Source organism: Podarcis bocagei (genome assembly GCF_964188305.1).
Source record: "Podarcis bocagei genome assembly, chromosome: 7".
NCBI lineage: Eukaryota > Metazoa > Chordata > Lepidosauria > Squamata > Lacertidae > Podarcis > Podarcis bocagei.
This window is the reverse complement of record NC_138132.1, coordinates 45,101,789-45,123,504: the sequence shown is the minus strand read 5'-3', so window position 1 is coordinate 45,123,504 and position 21,716 is coordinate 45,101,789. Positions and strand designations below refer to the sequence as shown.

At 41.3% G+C, this 21,716-nt stretch overlaps 1 long non-coding RNA gene across 1 annotated transcript; it reads left to right on the top strand.

Annotated features, from left to right (window-relative positions):
• The first annotated feature begins 3,365 nt into the window (after nucleotides 1-3,365).
• On the top strand, nucleotides 3,366-21,028 carry LOC308591461. Its single transcript, XR_014010180.1, has 3 exons — nucleotides 3,366-3,671; nucleotides 17,078-17,559; nucleotides 20,173-21,028. It is a non-coding gene; the product is annotated as an uncharacterized lncRNA (long non-coding RNA).
• The last annotated feature ends 688 nt before the right edge of the window (nucleotides 21,029-21,716 follow it).

Sequence of the window (21,716 nt, the reverse complement as noted above, 5' to 3'; positions counted from 1 at the left end):
ACTCATATTGGCTTTTCTTTGACACTGAAGCAGAGGGTGCAAGGAAGGTGACTTTCATTAAAAGCCAAGTGCTGCACTGGAACTCCAAATTATGTAGGAGATAAGAGTTCGATAGAGAGGCTGCCTTGGTTTGCTGTTAATTATAGGATTGTTCAAAGTTCCAAAGCTATCTGATTACATTAATTTATCAAAATCTTTCTGCTCCCTAATTAAAACATAAACATGTAGTGTGTGTAATTCAAGTTGTGGGTTTTAAAAAAACCAAGCTGCTGAGGTCTCATTTCCCATCCATTCTGTGTTCAAACATTTGCTTCTTTCTGCAATTGCTTACATGTTGCGGTATTTATTTTGCATATTATTTAAAGCACTTCTGTGCTGCCCTTCTTGCATCATGAAACTCAATACAGTGTGCATAAGAAAAGCCTTGCTTGATCTGACGAAAGACCCATCTAGTCCAGCGTCCTGTATTTGGAAGCCGACTGTCTTGGACACTGAAGATAGCACACAAAACCATCATGGGTGGGAGCTATTAATGCTCCATTAATTTGCTTAATTTTAATAATAGCTTAATGTGGCAGAACCTATACTTTGGAACTCCCTCCCGATTGATATCAAGGCAGGTGCTTTCACTGTATTCTTTTTAGAGCCTGCTGAAAACATTCTTGTTTGGAAAAGGCTGCCCAGATGTTTAGAAATGCTGTTGTGAATTTTAATCTGTTTTGGTATTATGACTTCTTGTATGTTTTAATGTATTGGATCCCTCTGCCCCAATTTTATGCTTTTATTTTGTGTTTGTTTTTACAATCATGCAGTATATAAATTTTATGAAATAAATAAATGTGTAACATAAAAAAGTGGATTGCATGGGCTTCCCACTTCCTAGGCCAGGTGGGCAACCTCAGTCCTGGGGTCAAATGTGGTCCTCCAGGTCTCTCTAACTGGCCATTAGGACTCTATTCAGGCCATAACATCCCACCCTAGGCCAAATTCTGACTGGTCCTGCTCCACACTGTTCTGAGTGTACAAAGATAAGAATCACATCAATTGCTCTGTTCACTTTTACTTGCAGCTCTGTGCATCACTGGCACGAGACCTCCAAAATGTTGCCCATTAGGGAATGTAGGGAATGCAAAATGTTTCAGTCTTGTCACCCATCCAAGCATGAGCCAGGCTTTGACCTTCTTAACTTTAGCAAAGTGGCTGCATCACACAGCCTCCTATAAAACCCTGAAACAGATACAGGGTTGTATTGCAACCAGTAACATCTGCAGACAGTGTTAGAGTTGATGCAAGTGGAATCCTTGATTTGCAACTTGTGCAGAGTAGAAATGAATTTGCTTTCCACCACCAGAATGAGTTTCAAAGCTTTACTAGAAACAGTCTTAAAATAGTTACAAATAAACGTTACAAAATACAAAATAACACATTGCTCTTTAACAAGCAAGCAATGCAGTCCATTCCTCTTGCAAGTCCTTATGGCAGTTTCCTCTCTCTGGTCCCAGATAATGACTCTTGCTTGCCTGGATGGAGGATAATAGAGAGGGCTGTGTGAGTGTGTGCAGAGTGCTGTATAAAGATAACATTTACATGTGTTGCTCCACTGAGTTTTGTTTCTGGACCCATCCACCACTGGCACACAGCTCTCAGAAGGTTGCTGAGAAGGGAGGGCAGCCTTCAAGTTAAAAAATGTTCCCCACCTCTGCGATACAAGTGTCATAATCAAGCATACCTCCCTTGGGATGGCATTCCACTGTTGGGGTGCCACCACAGAGAAGGTCCTCTTTTTGTACATGTACAATGCACCTTGACTACCAACAGAGCATGGGAAAGGGCATCTTCTAAGGAGTGGTTCCACAGTTTCAATGGGTCTACCAACTTGGTTGAATATGCCCTGAATTTAAATCAAGAATCTTAATGCATAGGCATATCAGTTTAATGGAAAGTTACCCAATTTGCACTTCCTGAGCAGTATTTCATGAACTGAAATACTGAAATTCACACTTTTCTAAATTTTGTGTTGCAATTCTCCAAACATAGACTGCAGATAAATATGTGCATCTTAGTGAAAATAACACAAAAATGCATTCTGTTAGGAGAATATTTCTTTTTAAAATGCATATGCTAGGCAAAGTTGCTATGGAAAAAATAATTTATTAGAAGAAATGTGCACAAAATAGAATTTGAATTTTCATATAGATCTGCTCACCTCAAAAAGATTGCAAATATATGTGTAAAGTGTGTAACTTAAATACTTAAATAGGGAAGGCTGGGAAACTGAAATTGATAGATTTATCCGTACCTGCTCCACTATGGCTTACTGTTGGGCATTCATTATGTCAGGAGCATAGCGCCTCTTTTATTTCTTAAGGATTTTAACCCACTACTATATATAATAGCAGCAGCAACTGTGTTGGCAGCCTGATCACCATTTTGCATCACTTCACAATGCCTCAGAGTTGGCACAATCCTGGGGCATACAGGTAAGGTAGAAGAATGACAAGCACCACTAAAATAGTGGAGAAAATTCCACAGAGTGCTGTTCTTTTTCTCTTTTCTTTTTTGCTGGATGGGTGGGCAGCAAAGAGAAAGCAAAAAACAGAAATCAGGAAAATGTCTTCTGAGAAATTTCTGTTCAGCTTTAGTCCAAACAGTACATTCTAGCAGAGAAGGAGCATCGACAACAATAATAACTTCATGTTACACGCTGGATTAATTGTCTCAAGTGCATAGGTTTGGGATAAGCGGTGCCTGATTCCTGAAAGGCAGCAAAAGGATCAGTGGTGCTTTTTCAGTTCAGTGAGCCGCTTCTCTGATACCCCCCTTTTTTTCCCTCCCCAGCAATTCGCCTTTCAAAGCAAAAGTCTTAATCCCAGTTTCTGCAGTCTATCATCATATGTAAGCCCTCCATATGTCTAACTGGCACTACAGTGGATAATTCTCAGTGAATAATTCATCAGACAAACTCAGCTTTTGTTTTGGCTTTTTGGTTTTATTCCCCTGCTGGTAGCCTAAACCCTCCAAAAGGCCAGAGTTGCTTAACACAGTAGTGCTTGGTTTTTATTTTTGGTGGCTAGCACTTTTTCTGTGGAACTTGCAGATAAGTTAGACCAAAGTGTCTACCAATTGCTTTTTATTAATTTATTAAGAATCATTCAAAAACAATCTCAAAATTCATATAAAACATGCAATGAGCAGAGAGAAATTCATCCACACAATTTTCAAGTCCCAGTAGATAGCTTTAAGTGAAAGTACAGGCTCTTTCTAGACATGTTTACTCAGAAGTAAATTTGAATTCTTGACTTTTAGATCAGCAGAATTGTAGTGTCCAGATCATTCCATTCCATTGCAATCAGGAGAGGCTGAAGGTGTTGGACGCATATCTGGAAATAGTGATGGGCTTGATGGGGAATAATAACCTGAGGCCGAATAAGGCAGATGTGGGATGGGTGGATCCTGAGTCCTGGAATTAGTTGTTCAACTGTTATTGCAGAGGCTACACTCTCCCTGAAGGAACAGGTTCATAGTCTTGTTTCGTATAAGGCAGCTTCCTAGGTTCCTATGAAACCTTTTTAAGAAGGAGCATTTCTCCAATACATCTGCTTCAGGAGCTGGTGCAAAACAGACTATTGCAAAGTGAATATCAGGCAGAGAAAAGCCTTAAGTATTAGTAGGTAAGCTATCGACATGGCCCTAGGACTGGTTCAAGTACACAAAATTACCTTCATGTTCAGCTATCGGTGAAGTGTTAGAGGATATGCCAGCCTCATTACAGGTCAACCAACACACCTGTTCACCTTTTGTATAAAAGTATCTATCAGTCTGAAACAGCACTCAGCACGTGTATGCTACAGAGACTGAAAGTTGGACTAAAAGCTGCAAGTGCCTCTCTCACATTGTCATGTTGCAAAAACTGAAACTGATCCCACAAAACTGAACCAGATGGTGTGTTGGACCATGGTGTTCTAGTAATTGTGAAGATCAGAAATTTTATACCTTCCTATTCCATAAATAGCCCAGGGCCTCAAAAAGATTGTAAGCTGTGTCCACTGAGAGATCCCCCTGAGCATTCAGGAATACTCTGAATTCCATATGTCTCAGCATGTAGACCATATAAATGGGTTCACCACCCCATAAGAGGTGATTGACACCAGGAAATGATCTGCCCATTATAACTGAGTTATCTCAATCCCCCTCTTATATGCAAAGTATTCTTCATACACCACTGGGGCAGAGACCAAATCAAGGATGTGTCCCACTCTATGTATAGAATGGGTGTCGAACTGAGATAGCCTGATAGTTAATTTGGAGGCCAGGAAGTCCCCTTAAGAGTGATTTTGGTGTGGATGCTGAAATCCCTCTTGGGACTAACTTCATCAGGGGGGCTTTTTTTTTTTTTTTGTTCCCTAATCAAGCTTTGAATTTGCTCATTAGCAACCCAGTGGGACAGATGGTAAAGTGTGCTCAGTGATTAAAAGCCACAGATGCAATATTAATAATTCATCATAGGTCATTCATTTTAACCCAAAGCTTTGCTACCGGCTCTGATCCTCTATTAGGATACTGTGATATATATTTTGATAGCTTCATATAACTGATCGACAAATGCCATATATGCATAAGGATTCTTACCGGGTTGTCAATGCACAAATTCAAACCCTGAGTAAAGGAAACAATTAGCATTGGTCTAGGACTTGGCCAGGTAGACCAGCTGGAGCCAAATGTTAGCAGCTGCTGGGCAGCAGGGTGGGTGGTACACCAGCAGCTTCCCCAATCTGTTTCTTTGGCCCAACACCAGATGCAGACCCTCATAGCCTCCACTCCAAAGTGAGAGGTTTTCACATGAGAAAAACGGAACATTTCTGAGGTGCAGCAAGTTCAGTAACTTCCAACACTCTGGCTTGGACTGATGCTTTATGGAGTACCTGGATAGACACAGCTGGGTGAGATCCACCCCAACCAGCTTACCCACCTAGGTCTTGGTGATACACGTCAGGTTTGAACCCTCCTCCAAAATAAAATTGTGGATAAGTGAAGTGTTATATACCAACCAGGTGTTCAATAACAGCACCACCAGAGTAAAAGACTATGGGGCATATCTATCAGGCAGAGATAAGGAGAGAAGATCTGAAGAGGGGATGGTCCATAAATACCTACCCCAGTTTTCTTATCAGATGATACCCTCTGCCCTCAATGCCATATTTCCCCCTGCCAAGCACAACCAGAACACGATACACACCACCAATACAAACCATTCACTAGGAATCTGACTTACTGATTTTGCCTTATTTGAATTGTTAGGTTTTGAAATGAAGTAGGCTTATAAGTAAGTAAATAAGTAAGTAAGTAAGTAAGTAAGTAAGTGTGTTGTCATTTGATATTTGTCTGTTATTAGCTGCTTTGGGTACAATCCACCATGGAAGAAGCTAAGTTTTAGAAACTAAGCTAAAACTGAAAGCAGGAAGCAAACTACAGTACTTGTTCATTCTAGAATTGGTGCTTGAAATTTTCCTAATTAACCCAGAATTCAAGAGGAATTCAAGAGGAGCAAAATGCAGGGCAGAATGAATCAGATGAACAGTACAGGAATAAAACAAGGAAAATGGCCTCTCCCGTTAGCTGCAGGCTAAATGTGGGTACAACCTATTTTTTAAAATGCACTTCTTCAGCCCAAATACATCAATATGACTGCCTTATTTAGACCTATTTCTACTATTGGCAATATCTACAAAAATCACATTACTATTTATTTCTATTTACACAATGCTTTGCCCACAGTGTTATTGAATAATCTATCAAAGCCCCAAACAAGGTTTTCTGATCTTTGTTTTGAAATAATGCATTTTGAAATAACGAGTTTGGTGGGTGGGTGCGTATTATGAGAGAATTCTATAAAAGTGCCCTCCAGGAACTGATATGCTTAAAACAAAAACAAAAAAACAGAAAACCTAAATCATACAACTCTAATTGTAAAGCAGCTTGTTGTAGGTGGTACATAAATAATAATAAATCTTGAAAAATTCCTGTGAGCTGTGTTTCTAGTAAATGACAAGTAGCTTGACTTATGATGATTAATTTCTGCAGGACCAAAAGAGCTTGTCTACATTTTTGTTCTTGTGCATGGAAAAGGGGGATAAGCACAGGATAGATGGAAAGCAAGTTGGATGAAGAGGGGTAATGAAAATAAAACCATTCATCTGAAATGGAAAACTGTTTTCAGCTGTGCTGGAACACTGGCTGCCCCGGTTAAGAGAATTAGTTTAATAAGCAGAAAATGCAATGAAATGTCAAAAATATGCTAATACAGAGTCCATTTGTAAAAGGTCTACTTTATATCAGCTTATGAGAGGCTATTATCCTGCCTACTCTTTGTAATGATGCAAAACACTAAATCACAATATGTCTAGGCACCATTTGGAGATCTTAGTATATACAGAGGCATGATAGTATAGCTGTAACATCCCGGGGAATGGTCTAAATCGGGGGGGGGGGGAACCTGTGGCCCTCCACATGTTGTTGGACCTCAATGCCCTTCAGTCCCGGTCAACATGACTACTGTTCAGCATTGCTGGAAGTTGGAGTCCAGGAATATCCAGTGGGCCTGGTCTATTCAGTAAGACTGAACCAGCGGTTACAGCAGATTCCACAAAGAATAACCTGGTTTATGGCACAACCTGTCAGGGAACTGCCATCAGCTCAGAGGCGAGAGGGGAAAAGCCGGATGGATTACAGAGAGCCCCCAAAGATCGTGGGAAGCAGCACCTCTTCAGTGGAGGAGAGTAACCACGCCTCCAGTGGAGAGGAGCTTCAGGGCTCGGAGGAGGCGAGGCAGTGCCAGGACACCTTGCTTGGGCAAAGCGGGGAGGAGAGAGGTCCTCCATCACCCACGCCCTCCCTGTGCAGAAGGCTTCCGCGCCAAGAGGGGAGGCGCAGATTGGGTGTCAAGAAACTACTCTGCTGGGGAAGGTTTAAGAACCGCCCACACACGGATTCGGCCAGTGAATGAGCCAGCCACGGCAGAGTGGCGCTGTGCACAGAGAAAGTTATTTTGGCATCAAAAGCAAGGCTTCACAGCCGAGCAGGGAGGCATTTGCCTACTTGCTCTTTAGCAACCCCTTGGTACCTTAACACAACCCTATGCACATCTACTCAGATATGAGTTCTCTTTGGTTCAATGTATTTTATTCCTAGCTCAGTGTGTTTAGGATTGCAGTCTTATTTAATTACAAATATATGCTTTGAAATATGCATTTTATCACTCAATTTGAATGTAAATATGTATTCTAGTGATAGCATGAAACTCTTAATCTCAGGGTTATGGGTTCAAGCCCCATGTTGGGCAAAAAGATCCCTGCATCACAGGGGGTTGGACAAGATGACCCTCGTGGTCCCTCCCAACTCCAGAATTCTATTATTCTATATCACTGTATGCAGTTTTATGCATTTTGGTATATTTGAGCCAAAAAAAATGTATCATAAAATGCAGAGAAATAAGAAATAAAATTAAGTCCTGTCAATTTAAAAAACAAGGCTGAATGACCAGCTGGACTCACACTGCATACTGGGATGTAGGGTCTGGGCACCATGTTTCAAAAGATGAGGAAGAAGAGGAGGAGGGTGGTAGGGGCTTCAAATACCCTTCTGCTTGGTGAAACCAGAAATACCATCTGCCTTTCTGCTAAGCCAGGAAAATCCAGCTCTGGGAGACGAACCTGTGAGGTAGGTTAGACTGAGAAATAATGAATGTCCCAAGGTTAATTTGCAAGCTATGTGGTTGATTCAAGATTTCAGCTGGGATTTTCACAGTGTAGCAATCTGAACCAGGATGAGGAGCCTTTGCTCCTCCAGATGTTGCTGGATACCAACTCCCATTTTAACTGATCATTGCCTATACTGCTTTGGGCTTATGGAAACCCAACATCTTCTGGAGGGCCAAATGCTAGTCACCCCCCACTGTAAACCATCAGCAGACAACATGGTGCCTGCCAGATATTGCTAGAATCCAATTCTCATAGGATCCAGTCAGAATGGCCAGTGAGCAGGGATTATGGGAGCTGGAGTCCAAAATACATGGGCAGCACCACATTAGTTACTACTGTTCTAATCACTACAGCCTACTGGCTCTCAAGAAAAGAATAGAGATCATTGTTACATCTGTGTTGCATTATACTGTGTGCTGTATTCCTTTGGTGTCTTCTGGTTAGGAACATAAGAGGCTCATGTGAATTCACTCTTCACATAGCAGATTGTTCTTAATGATACAATTAACTTGTTTATTATTGTTGTTTATTAAATTTGTATACTGCTTTTCATCCAAATATCACAAGGCAATAACAACATAAACCAGGTTTAAATCACACTATGGTTAAGGATATACAGAAACAGCTGGATATTTTTTGGCATGTTCTGGCAGTTTGCCTTGTAATTTTGTAGATGTTTTGCCTGTATAAGTACCTCCAGATTTGTTTTGCAGTTCTGCTTTAGTCAAAACCTAGATAAAATTTTGATGCAGGAATTTTAAAACTCCAGATATTTTCTTATACAGTACTGGTTGGAACATTTTTGGCTTCCTTCAAAATTTATCAGCTGTTTCACCAGGGAAGAACCCCCCCAAATTTGCTTTGAATTATCTGTTAGGGAAAATGTTGGTGGTAACTCACTTGGTGATTAAATGATTAGTGGAGAGGGAAAGTTAATTAACCACTGTATCTTAGGAGCATGTAACTTGATACACAGTTGCTTAAGTAATAACCTTGATAGGTATCCTTCACGGAAGCATCATCCTTGTGTTTGGTTTTGTAGAGCGACTTCCTTGCTACATCCTCTTAAACTTCTCAATCCCATGAGATTGCTTACACAGTGTCCTTTAAATTAATGTGATGCTGCACTGCATGACATTATAGCTGAAGTGGATGAATGAGTATGTTGGATTTTTATTTGGAAGTGAACAGAAAAATCAATCTACAGTACAAACAGGGAGGCATTATCTCCCTCTCAGAACAAACCTAGCCTTAACTGCCTGTGGTTGAAGGATGTGCCACCAGTCTTTGTCGGCTAGATGAATGCCGGCTCTCCTATCATTTGCAAACACCCCATTCAACAAAGCAGTCAGTCCCAAACTCTTAGATTTAAACAGGTTGAAGGTGCTTCTGTAGGCTGCTTCTACAAGTGATTCATTTTGTTCCATTTATACCCCAGTCTTTGTATAAATCCCAGGACAGGTAACAACAATATCAATGCTGTCAAAATAAAATTGAACATCTAAGAAAACCAATAAAACACCCAATAATAAGGATAGATAAGCAACAGTAAACCATATTCTTCTGTTGTAGCAGCAAGCAGCTAATCATTCATAAATGTGCAGGCAAACTGGTGGTCTTACCCTGGTGTCAGAATGTCAACAAAGTTGGTGCCAGATGCATATTTTGGGACAGGGCACTCCAACATCAAAGGGCCACAACAGAGTAGGTCCTTTGTCCTGGCTTCACTGATGTGCTTCCCTTGGAGTTGAAACAAGACAGAATTCTCCCATAGGATTAAGGGCACAGGCAATCTAGTACAGAGGGAAAAAGCACTCCTTCGGGGTCACAAGTCATGTTGTTGTTGTTACATTTTTCTACCGGCCTTCACTTAAAGACCACAGGGCAGTTCACAACATAAAAATACAAAATGAGAATACAAAATAATTTTTTTAAAAAAAAAAAATCAAACCAATAAACTCCCTCCCACAAAAACATTTAAGAGGCCAACGTTTCCCTCAGCCAGCTCCCTTTTTGTGGGCAAGGGAGAAAATGTATGACAAAGCCTCATGCCTAGTGACTAGAAAAAGCCTCCCCTCAGCCTCCCCAACATTGAGTTCAGTCTGGAGTTACTTTTATATTCATCCACCAACTCATCCATCCATTCAGTTAATATCCCACCTGCCTTCCATCAAGAAACTCAAGGCAGTGTACATGGGATTGCCTTGTGGTGTCCTATTCAGTCACCAAACTGACCCAAAGTTGCTTAGTTTCAGAAAGGGAGCTGCCATCAGACCATGCCTTTGGACCAGGTTAGGCATAGGCCTAGACTTATATAGAGGGAGGGAAAACTGAACTTCTGGATCTACACACTGGATGTATTAATGCCACATGGCCTCATGATGGATGACAGTGAAAATATCACAAGGCATTAGCAAATGAAGCCCTTCTCAAAACATTAACAGCAACAGAAGTTTAAACATTTTGCCATATAAATGAGATCTGTTTTGTTAATCACAGTCACACACACACATTTTTTTAGTGATTATCAGAATCCCCCCAAAAATCCAAATGCTTTTATATATGGATGAGACAAGGATACAATTATTAATCCACCAAATGAATATCAGGGTTCACATTCAGTTGTTTAGCAACTGATTTAGTCTTTGCACTTCCCATGTTTCCATCCATTTTGTAGCTCCTTTCCTATTTTCATAGAAATGCAGTACATTTGAGCTTCTTCTTAGACCTACAATGAGTGATGTGGATATTCACATACCTTTGTTGTTATACCAGGGTTGCTTTGATCTGTTGCACATTTGGTTCTCTACTGCCATGCTGAGTCATTAGGAAAGTAATGGCCAGGACTTTAGGCAAGAAGTCCAGGGAGCTGATCAACTGAATAAACAGGAGCTCCAATGCAGCAGTGTGGCTTACATTAGCATCTAGAGTGGACAAGCTATAGCTCAGTGGCAGAGCCTTGTATGCAGAGGGCCCCAACTTCAGTCCCTGTTACTTCCAGATAGGGCTGGTAGTATGTCATGCCTGAAACCCTGGAGAGATGCTGCCAGTCAGTGTAGAGAATCCAGAGCTGGATGGATAAATGGCCCGACTCAGTATTAGGCAGCATATGACCATTAAGTCTAATGATATGATAATTTGGAATCTAGAATTACCTAACTGCCTCACTGCCCTCCAGAAAAAAAATGACCTCTTGATCCTGACAATTGATATAAAATGGCTCTGTGAGCAGCTAGCCCAACTTCTCATGGTAACAACATGCATGAGGTTTCATACTGTTGTATTCTTGAGGAGAATACTGTAGAAAGAATTTTATAAAGATCATTGTCATTTTGTCCTCTGCATTGGCAGGCATCCCACCCATTATGTTAAGTCTCCTAGTTATCTCTCATGCTAAATTCATAAACAACATAGCAAAGAAAGTCAGCTGAAATAAATGGGTTTGGGTGTGATCCTGCGCCTAATGACGTTGATGGCAACAGTCCCATTGATTATAATAGAGGGGCTTGCAATCTTTTGCCAACCACCAAACTTGAAGTAAGCTTAATGTTCTTTGCTGCCATTGGTATTCACTGTCGCCAGATATTTTACCCTGAATAATCACTGATGGACATTGATTTTTGTCTGTGCTCTTCACAGCACAGCAAAATTAATGTGAAAGTCAGAGTCAAATGAGTCCCAGCGGTGTCCTCCACTCTCTGCTGAGAAGCGCATTTTCAAATACTAAAGGACTGGCATCCAATGCAAAGCCCACAGTAGCTTGTATTGCAACAATTAATAGGCATGAATAGTTCTCTCCAGGGGATTCAGGTTACCTTGATATCATCTTTAGAGGTTAGAATCTTGAAACAGTTGAATGAGGTTAATATATATGGTAGTTTATGAACCGCTTAATTCTTTGCCTTCGAATTCAATTACATCATATGGCTTCTTTTTATCGTCTTCTTTTAAAGCAGTAATTCCTCAGAGGCATTTGTACGTTGTCAAGTATCAACAAGGGGGACGTAATCATTATAAGGTTTAGTGGGAGGAAAACATTATTGTACAGTAAACAGCCTAGCCCAAAATTCATGATCTGGTGGTAAACACATGTACCCTGATAATTTGGAAGATTCCTGATATTTCCATTACATAGTTTTGGTTGAAATTTCATAAACAATGCAGTTTGGTTTATTTACAGCAGGAGTGGGAAAACTATGGCTCTCCTGATACTGTTGGACTCCTATCAGATTCAGCCAGCATGGTCAGTGAACAGGGATGGTGGGAAATGTCAGTGTTCAATAATTGCAGTTCAGTGTCTGGAGGGACACAGGTACCCAATCCTTGTTTAGTGAATGCGGCTTTATCAATCCAGTCTCAACTCATGCTGCCTGTACCAACTGCTTGCAAACAACAGTTGAAGAGGCTAGTACCCTTATGACCTGCTTGTGGGCATTTGGATGGCAATAGTGGAAGCATGTGGCATCATTTGATGTGATGCATTAATGTTCTTGAATCCTTATGGTCATTTTGATATGGGAAGCCTTGTCCCATATCACATATCACAAAATGTGAAATGAAACTAGTTCATCTGTTACAAGCTACTCCAAAGTGAAACTCATGTCGCTGCAGACAGTATGTTTTGAAGACAGATTGATTAATTATGACAGGAAGTCTAATTCACAGAACTCACAGCTGTTTCTGAAGCATGACAACTTGGCAAAGATACCTTGGATGTGACATTCATTTATTTCACTTGTCAAGCTCCCCAATAAGCAAGTCCTTGGAAAGTAAACAAGACGTGTGAAAATACCTATTCTTCCACCACATACCTCCATTAGTACACCTTCCTTATATACTGCAACAGTTTTCTCTGGTGTATGCGCCAAATAAACTGAAAATGGCTTAGAGAGGGAAGGAGAGTCCTCTGTGATAGCATAAGTACATGGATCTACTTCTTGAGCTTTTCCATGTCTGTCCCACGTGGAGCCCAGTCACCAATGCCTGTGTCTTCTTCCCTAAACCCTGATGTGATATATCTGCTACCAGACTCTAATGACTGGGCCACAGACTCCTCAAAGGTTAAAGTCAGCTTTGAGGAAATATTTTCAGAATTTGAAACCCCAGGGCCTCAGAAAGCATCAATGGCTGCAGAGGAAGGCAACATACCTTTTACTCACTTGATGCAGCATTCAGAGGATGGGGACTCCAGTCAATGAATACCTACTCTAGGTGATAGATAGATAGATGATAGATAGATAGATGATAGATAGATAGATGATAGAGATAGATGATAGAGATAAATGATGATAGATGATAGATAGATGATAGATAGATGATAGATAGATGATAGATAGATAGATAGATAATAATGATGACAGATAGAGAGATGATAGAGTCTTTCAGTTGATCCATAGCACTGCTGACACAACTTGTAAGTTCTGCCTTAACTGCATGATCACTAACTGTGGCCCACAAACTCACACCTCCAAGGTGCTGCTGCTATCATCTCATCTCACCCCATCTTGCCTTCCTGTTTACCTGAAACCCTGGGATGTCTGACCCTCACCCATGCTTGGGCCACCAGTATCTGAGGTGGTGGGTATTACCATGGGTCACAAGCATTGGGATTGGGATTGGTGCTTTTTATCTTGTTCATAAATGATCTGGAGTTAGGGATGAGCTGTGAGGTGGCCAGGTTTGTTGGTGACATCAACAGAAACGAAAAAGAGTTATGAGGATTATGAGGATCTCCAAAAGGATATTTTCAAAGTAAGGCAAAGGACATTAAGCAGTGTAAAAAAAATTGTGTGTGTGTGTTTTTCAAGGTGTTAATAAGATATATAGCTCTTTTAAGATTTTATTTTGGCAGCTGAGCCAATGCACAGCTGCTGATTGGAGCTGGAAATGTTGGTAGATGAGAAGGCAGTGTCCTTCAAGAGATAAAAGGTCAGTGTCAGAGAGCAAGGATGAGGGGGACTGGAGTGATGGAGTGGAAATACCAGGGTGGAGAGAGACCTTTGAGGGAAAAAGGAGTTGCCTGAGCAAGGACAAGGAAGAGCAGAAAGGTGAAGAGGGGTTAGAGAGAAGTGTCTAGGGGTGCCATCCCTACTGGCAAGTAAGAAAGAGGGAAGGGGTGGAAAAACTGGCAGGGCACCATGCAAGGGCTGGATAAGGGAAGGCAGAAGAGAAGACAGTGTATGTAGAAACAAAACAGAGTGAAGTCATGTGGTGAAGGGGGACAATGAAATTCTTAGTGTATGTTTCCCACTAGGGGGTGCTCTGAGTACAACAGGCAACCTGTGCTTCTTATGACTCCTTTGGCCAGAGGCAGGGACAGAGCTCACACCCAGAGCCCTAACCGCAGACAATGATTCTACATCACCTCAGATGTAACATTTCTAACACGGTCGTGTGATTTCTTATGTTGCCTGCCAACTGGTGTAATTGATTATTTATTGCATAGATGTGTAAGTTTACTCTTGCTAGAATCCATTTTGCATTCTCCAGCTTGACCCCACAGGAGTCCAGACAGATTTTAAAATAAAGCGTGTTCTCCTTCATGGAGAGCACGTGTTGTGGTGGGGGCCGCCAGGACACTCCAAAGTTGGGGGGGCGGGCTAATTGATTGTCGGCCACTGATGCGATTGGGACTTCCCTTGTTGTTTGGAAGAAGTTAATGTTGCCATTTATTGATTGACAGCCAGAAATACTAAAACTCCTTGCACGAGGCTAGGACTTCCTCTTTTCGCCCGTGCATCGGATTGCCCATCCCTCCCTTCCTAGAATAGGGTTGTTCGCTTTGACCTTGCTATGCCTGTCATGGGGTCGTCTGCTTTGGAGTGGGGGCCTGGTAGGAATTTTTTCCATCTGGCTGATTGGCTGGGGCCATTTGGTTTTTGCCTACTGCGTAGCAAATCGTCACAACTTGTAAGGTTCGCGGTTAGGCATTGGTTTATGGTTTGGTTGGTTGAGGGGCATGGATTGGCTGTGCCTGCCCCTCTAATGCTGCTGCTGCAAGGGATTCCGTTAAAGGAATTGGGGGCTAACTATTGCTTGTCCACTCTTTCAAAGGGGCTCGGGCCATAGCAATGAGCTTCTGGTTGCATTTGGGGTGAGGGCAGGTTCCCTGCTCCGTTGTTACCCCCAAGTGTATTCCCCTATTCTGACTTCTGCATCGTGCGGAATGTCAGTCTGTCCCCCATGGTGGGGGCAGATAGTCGCAACCAATGCCTATGCAACCACTTCCAAATTTGTATTTTAATAAAGTTGTGGCCAAAATTATGCCAAAATTCTTAAACAAAAATTTCTGTGTGATGTGTGAGTTATTGGGGTGGACCTGGGGACCTCGACACGCAATAGAAAAGAAAATAAGAATGAGAACGAGAGGGGTATGGGAATTCTTCAGAGACACTGATGTGGCAGGAAATGATACTTAAAAAAACTAACAATCATCATGTCATTGATATGAAATATACAAAGGAGTTTTTCAAATATTCTCATTTGCCTCCTGGGATCTGTCCAACCACTAAAATAGCCTGAAACTAAGGACAAACTGAGGCAATTACATTCCAGGAATAAAATCTTCATTGTTCAAAGTACTGGGGCGATATGTACAGGAACACTGAACATGTTCCTTTGCATCAAGATTTCAAAGACTCCTTCCATAACAATAAGCTTACCCTGCAACCCAAACAAAAGAGTGTTAAAAGATAAAAATAGCAACATGCCTCTTGATAGGTGAGCAATGTGGGTGTTTTTGTGTGTGTGAATATTGGAAGCAATAACAAAATATTTCCCCAAAGCATAGGCAGCTCTCATATATTGAGATCATTGGTCCATCTAGAGCAGTAGTGACCATACTGGCTAGCAATGACTCTCTTGGGTTTTCCCAGACCTACATGGAGATTCTAAGAACTGAACCTGGGAACACTTGCATACAAAGCATGCATGCAAAACTTGCGCACATGTACCACTGACCTGCAGCCCATTCGCATAAGAGAAAGAGTGTCAGCCTTTGCAAGGCAAGACTATTAAGATTCCTTTTCCTTTTCAAGGCAAGACTATTAAAATTCCATTTTTTATATAATTATTTTTGCATTTTCAATACGTACAATAAGCAAAAGAAAAATAAACTAACACAATAAAAACATGGAATCCACTTTGACTTCCCTCCCTCCCCCATTTGTGGATCATCATATAATGATTTTCCCTCTGCATCTGTTCCGTAACTCTATTGTTATAAATCCTTTGTCAATCCATAGTTCAAATTTTTCCTATTAATATTCTTGCTGCCCATCTATAGAGTCCATGTCATATGATGAGATAGAAACAGATTTAATAAAGGTTTATCTCTTTTCTTTTTCTTCTAAACGATGCTTGCTGATGATTACAAAACACGATGCACAAATAACAAGAAGTTTATGTATGATTGTGTTTATTTAGTACTTCAGAGTATTAGTGTTCTACTATGAGTTCAGTATGTCTTAACACAACTTTACTTTGCCCTGGGTTTTAAGCTGCATGTGCTTTGTAATAACACTGTGAGTAGACTGCTTGCTGTATTCTTCTGAAAAAATTCAAAATCATTAAAAAAAAAAAAAGGTTCCAAAGTGGCTTTCCATATTCAACTAGTATAAAGGCAACAAAGCAATTCCAATATCAAGTTTAAGTGTTGTCATGTTAAGGGACAATAGGTGCATATGGCAATACATTGTCATAAAGCTGATCATTTATGATCACTTTAACAGCATAAAGTGAACATGCCCATCTTAGAATATATTAATGATTATTAGCAGTCTTCTTGTTATTATTATGTTTATGTGGCTGCTGGCTAAACACAATAAATCAAACTGAATGGACTGAATGGATGATTTTCCTAATTAAGTGGCTCCTTGTTTGTGGAATGCTCTTTCCAGGGAGGTTTGTCTGGTACCCTCATTACATATCTTTAGGCGTGAGGCAAAAACATTCCTTTTCTCCCAGGCCTTTGGCTTGTTAAACAGTCTATGGCCTTTTAAACTGTGGGTGGGCGGGTGGGGTGGGGTATTGCTTTTGTTACTACGGTAGGTATTTCTCTGTTTTTATATTACATTTTATATTACATTATATTTGATTCTCGGATGAAAGGTGGTATAGTAAATCAATCAACCTTAGGATTCTACTTTGTAGAACACATAGTTGTTTCTTGATGCTGCAGTGACAGTAAGAATAATAGTGACACTTTGTAGAGTGTAATTTCTGATTTTTGCTGTAGCTTGTTAGCTTAAAACATAAATGGAATCCAGTTCCAGGGACTAGGCTCAAAATTTTAATTATGTTTTAATTTATGTTTTCTGTAGGCTACTTCGGATAAAATCAATCAACATTGAAAAAGGAAAGAAAACTCAAGTTGAGAAATAAGTAAGGGGAAAGGGAAATGACTCTCCTGCCTCTCCATCAGTGAGAAGAAGCTGTAACAGAGAGGGAATGGGGAGGGGAGGAAAAAATGGGAAATGTTGAGACAGGTTGATGTTTCTATTGCTATGATTACTAAAAAGGATGCACCGTTACTACTTAGTCCTTGCTTATGATCTCTTGCCAAAACCAGCTGATTTTGGGGAAATGGAGGATAAGAGAGAGTGGCAGCTGTGCCCTGTATGGAAACCACCAAACTGCTTCACATCTTGTCAGCTTGCCATGTGGCTTGAGGCCAAGCAGGCTATCAGTGACACGTATAATGAGACACTGACAGAACAAGTGGGTATTGTGGATCCAAAGGAGAGCCGGCAGAGTAGCAGAGATGGTCACGTGCTCCTGGCAAGCACTACCTGGCAATAAAAAGGTGTGTGGTGGTTGTTATTTAAAACATTATAGCTATTTACATGTGAAGACAAAGCATTATTCGCCCAGAGTCTTGTTTGCTTATTTATTTCCAATTGTAAGGCGGGGGTGGGAAGAGAAGGTATATAAAAAGAAATAACAATGATACCACCGCCAGCTGACATTGTGTGATCAGCAAACTTTTTCAGCAGGGGGCCGGTCCACTGTCCCTCAGACCTTGTGAGGGGCCAGACTATATTTTTTGGGGGAAATGAATGAATCCCTATGACCCACAAATAACCCAGAGATGCATTTTAAATAAAAGCACACATCCTACTCATGTAAAAACACCAGGCAGGCCCCACAAATAACCCAGAGATGAATTTTAATTAAAAGGACACATTCTACTCATGTAAAAACACGCTGATTCCCGGACCATCCGTGGGCCGGATTTAGAAGTTGATTGGGCCAGATCCAGCCCCCGGGCCTTCGTTTACCTACCCATGAGCCATACCTTCAAACACAGAAAGGGCACTGAACTCTCCCAACCACTGGGTGATAGTTGGTAGGTGTTTGTCCTTCTAACTTTGCAGTGTAAGTCTCTTAGTTCCAAAAACAGTACTTCTGTCTAAAAATCTTTATCCACTTTCTCCATGCCATACATAGTTTTATATCATGTTACCTCTTACTCACCTTTTCTCTAAACTAAAAAATCTGAAATGCTGCAACCTTTCTTCATAAAGGCTTCTCCCCTGGAATACTTTGGTTGCCCCTTTCTGAAGCTTTGCGTGTCGAGGTCCCCAATCCACCCCCCAAAATAACTCACAACGGACACGTAATTTTTTGTTTAAGATTTTTGGCATGATTTTGGCCACAACTTTATTAAAATACAAACCGTGAGTGGTTGTTTAGGCATTGGTTAAGACTATCTGTCCCCCCGTCTGGGGACAGAACTGACTTCCGGGCACCACCGAAAGACAGTGCGGGGGAAAGCAAGTCGGGGAAGAATTGGAGCTGAGTCACAGACCCTCAATTCTCATCTGCATGCTCCTCGAAGGCTTGCCGGCCCTAGTCCCATTCCAGGGATTGGACGAAAAGATGGCAAGCCCCAGGATTCCTTTAATGGAATTCCCTTTCCGCAGCAACCATGGAGGGGCAGGCCCAGCCTATCCTAACCCCTCCTCCACCAGATTTATAACCAATGCCTAACCACAACCTTACAAGTTGTGACGATTTGCTACGCAGTAGGCAAAAACCACCCAGCCAGCCAATTTGCCAGGTGGAAAAAATCCTACCAGGCCCCTGCTCAAAGGCAGACGACCCCACGACAGGCATAGCAAGGTCAACGCAACAACCCCTTACTTTAGGGCGGGTGGGCGGGTGATCCGTTGCACACAGCAAAAGAGAAAGTACAAGGCTGCGTGCAGAGTATTTAAACCTTTTACCCCTCCCACCAAAATTGCAACATAACTTTCCCCCCAGCAACTCAGCAATCCAATCACTGCCCCCTGGCCATCTTGGAGAACCCAGCAACAAAGGGGGTGGCTCAGTAGACCCCACCGCAACACGTGCTCTCCCTGAAGGAGAAGACGCTTTTCCAAATCTACAATATTCTTTTTAGGGGCTTTGGCAACCAGAACTGTACACAATATTCCAAGAGCTCTCACCCCAATAGCATTATAACAGCAATGTCTGCATGGGCCTGGCTGCGTCTATAAGTAACCAGTAATGTATGGGGGCTCTAGTAAAACCCTGCACTAAAAGAATCTTGCTGTAACCATAGGTACAAGTAGGGCACAACATTTTACAGGGTTAAACTTGTTTCTTGCAATTCCTTCAGTAAGGGGTCCTAAAAATATGGTTTTGTATGTGAGAAATTTAGGTCTGCTAACATTTTGGACAAGATTTATCTTGGTAAGTCTATGTTTGTTGAAGAAGCACATCAAATGCTTTTGGAAAAACCAAAGAATTTAAATTTTACCTTCTGAAAAATTCAGGTAATTCGAAACAACAACAATTGCAAGTACTTTTTGCAAGTCATTTTTAAAAGCTTCTGTGCAATTTAGCACACATTTTACTTACTGAGCAAAACAAAATTATATTAATTTAAACAATATATTTTGAATGCCCAAGTCATGTTACAACTTTTTAGCATTTCTCATTTTTAGAATTTGAAAAGTTGAAAAGTTCAGCATACTCTGAAGTACAAGTGCACAAAGGTTGCCTTTTCGGCTTTGTTTTGTCAATGCACAAGTTCACATCAGTAAAAGAATGCTAAAAGTGTAAATGATTAGAAGATACTGAACACTGCAACAACCAATTATGAAATTTCAGAAATTCTCCTGATTAAATGAGATTTCAGGAGAGTTGAATGCATGACAGAGTGAATCCATGGAACAATTAAAAAGAAAAGATCAGAATAACTTAAGTCCATAATTCCTACTTCTCTGCTTCCAACCGCAGCATGCTCTTCAGGCCCATTTCATGAGACAGGAACACTTACAGTTTGAAACCTTTGGGGAATAGAAAAAGAGTGTTGCTTTTCCTCCTCCCAGAAAAACAGTACAGTCCCAGGGCTTTAATCTGCCTCTTTGAAGGAAGTACTAAATGACCCCCCCCCCATGTACATACACAGGTGCAATGAACATTTTGAGATGGATCTTGAACCCCACTGACAACTGGATGAAATTAAATGAAGTTAACATTGCCAAACAGATGGCAATTAACAGCAGAACTGGACAACTGAGCCAAAACAAATTATAAACGTACTCCAGAAGCTGGGATTGATTCACACTGGATCCACACAGAGACTTCCCCAGCCATAAGGCATATTCACATTAGCAAGGAGTGCTGTGGCTGCATTTTGTGTCAGATGATGCAATTATCCCTCCCCTTGGAGACTCACCAAAGCCTGAACATATTTTGGAAATGCCACAATACCTTTCTAGTGAGGTTAGTTTCGGGAGACTAGATTAAAATGGACAGAGGGCTGCAGGTTATAACTAGTCCTGGGGCTTTTGTACTTTGCCCTTGGGTCTGTAAGGTTCACAGATGTCAGGTCTCTCCCCTGTTCTACATAAATATGGATTGAAGGAAGGCAACATAATGCTGTGCTGAAAGAATGGTTCAGCTATTTATGTAATAATCCTGTTTGGAACAGGCACACAGCTCAGTGGCAAAGCATATGCTTTGTGTGGGAAAACATGCAAGGTTCAATCCTTGGCACCCGCAGGTATCAGGGCAGAGAAAGAGTGAAAATGGAGAGAAGCTGCCAGTCAGTGCAGACAATATTGAGCCACATTTTGTGGCTTTCTTGGTACAAGACTCCTTCATATGTTTCTAAGTCACCATGCACTAAAGGTGAAATGTGAATTCCAGGAGCATTTCTTTGACCTCTCACGGATGTTGGAGGAATGTGAGGCAATCAGTGCACATAACTATGCAGATGGGTGATTAATAGGCACTCATATTATATATCTTTGTTGCAAGAAGCACTGATGCAATAATGGTACACCATTGGCAAACCAGATTATTGTTTCAGTTACAGATAGGTAGCCGTGTTGGTCTGCCATAGTCAAAATAAAAAAATTCCTTCCAGTAGCACCTTAAAGACCAACTAAGTTAGTTCTTGGTATGAGCTTTCGTGTGCATGCACAAAATGTGTATCTGAAGTATCTGAAGAAGTGTGCATGCACACGAAAGCTCATACCAAGAACTAACTTAGTTGGTCTTTAAGGTGCTACTGGAAGGAATTTTTTTATTCAGATTATTGTTTGTAACATGTAGAGCTGCTCACATTCCAAATGAAGTGGAGGGCTGTGGCTCAGTGGTAGAGCATGGTTTGGATGCAAAGAGTCCCAGGATCAATGCCTGGCATCACCAGGGAGGGCTGGGGGAGACCCCCAAACACACCTGAAAACCCGGAGAGCCATCACCAGTCGGTGAAGACAGACCGATGAACCAACAGCCTGACTTGTTATAAGGCAGCTTAGTATCAGAGTTAAAGATGTGAGCAGTCCAGTTACTGAAAGTAACAGCAGGAAGACTTCAGGATTGACTGACATGAGAAGTGAACATGGTCTGGTCAAGCTACCTCCAAGGACACTTTTGAGTGTCTCTTTGGCCTACTATGAATCTTCCTCATTAGCAGTGAATATAGGAGCAATGGCTACTGCCGAC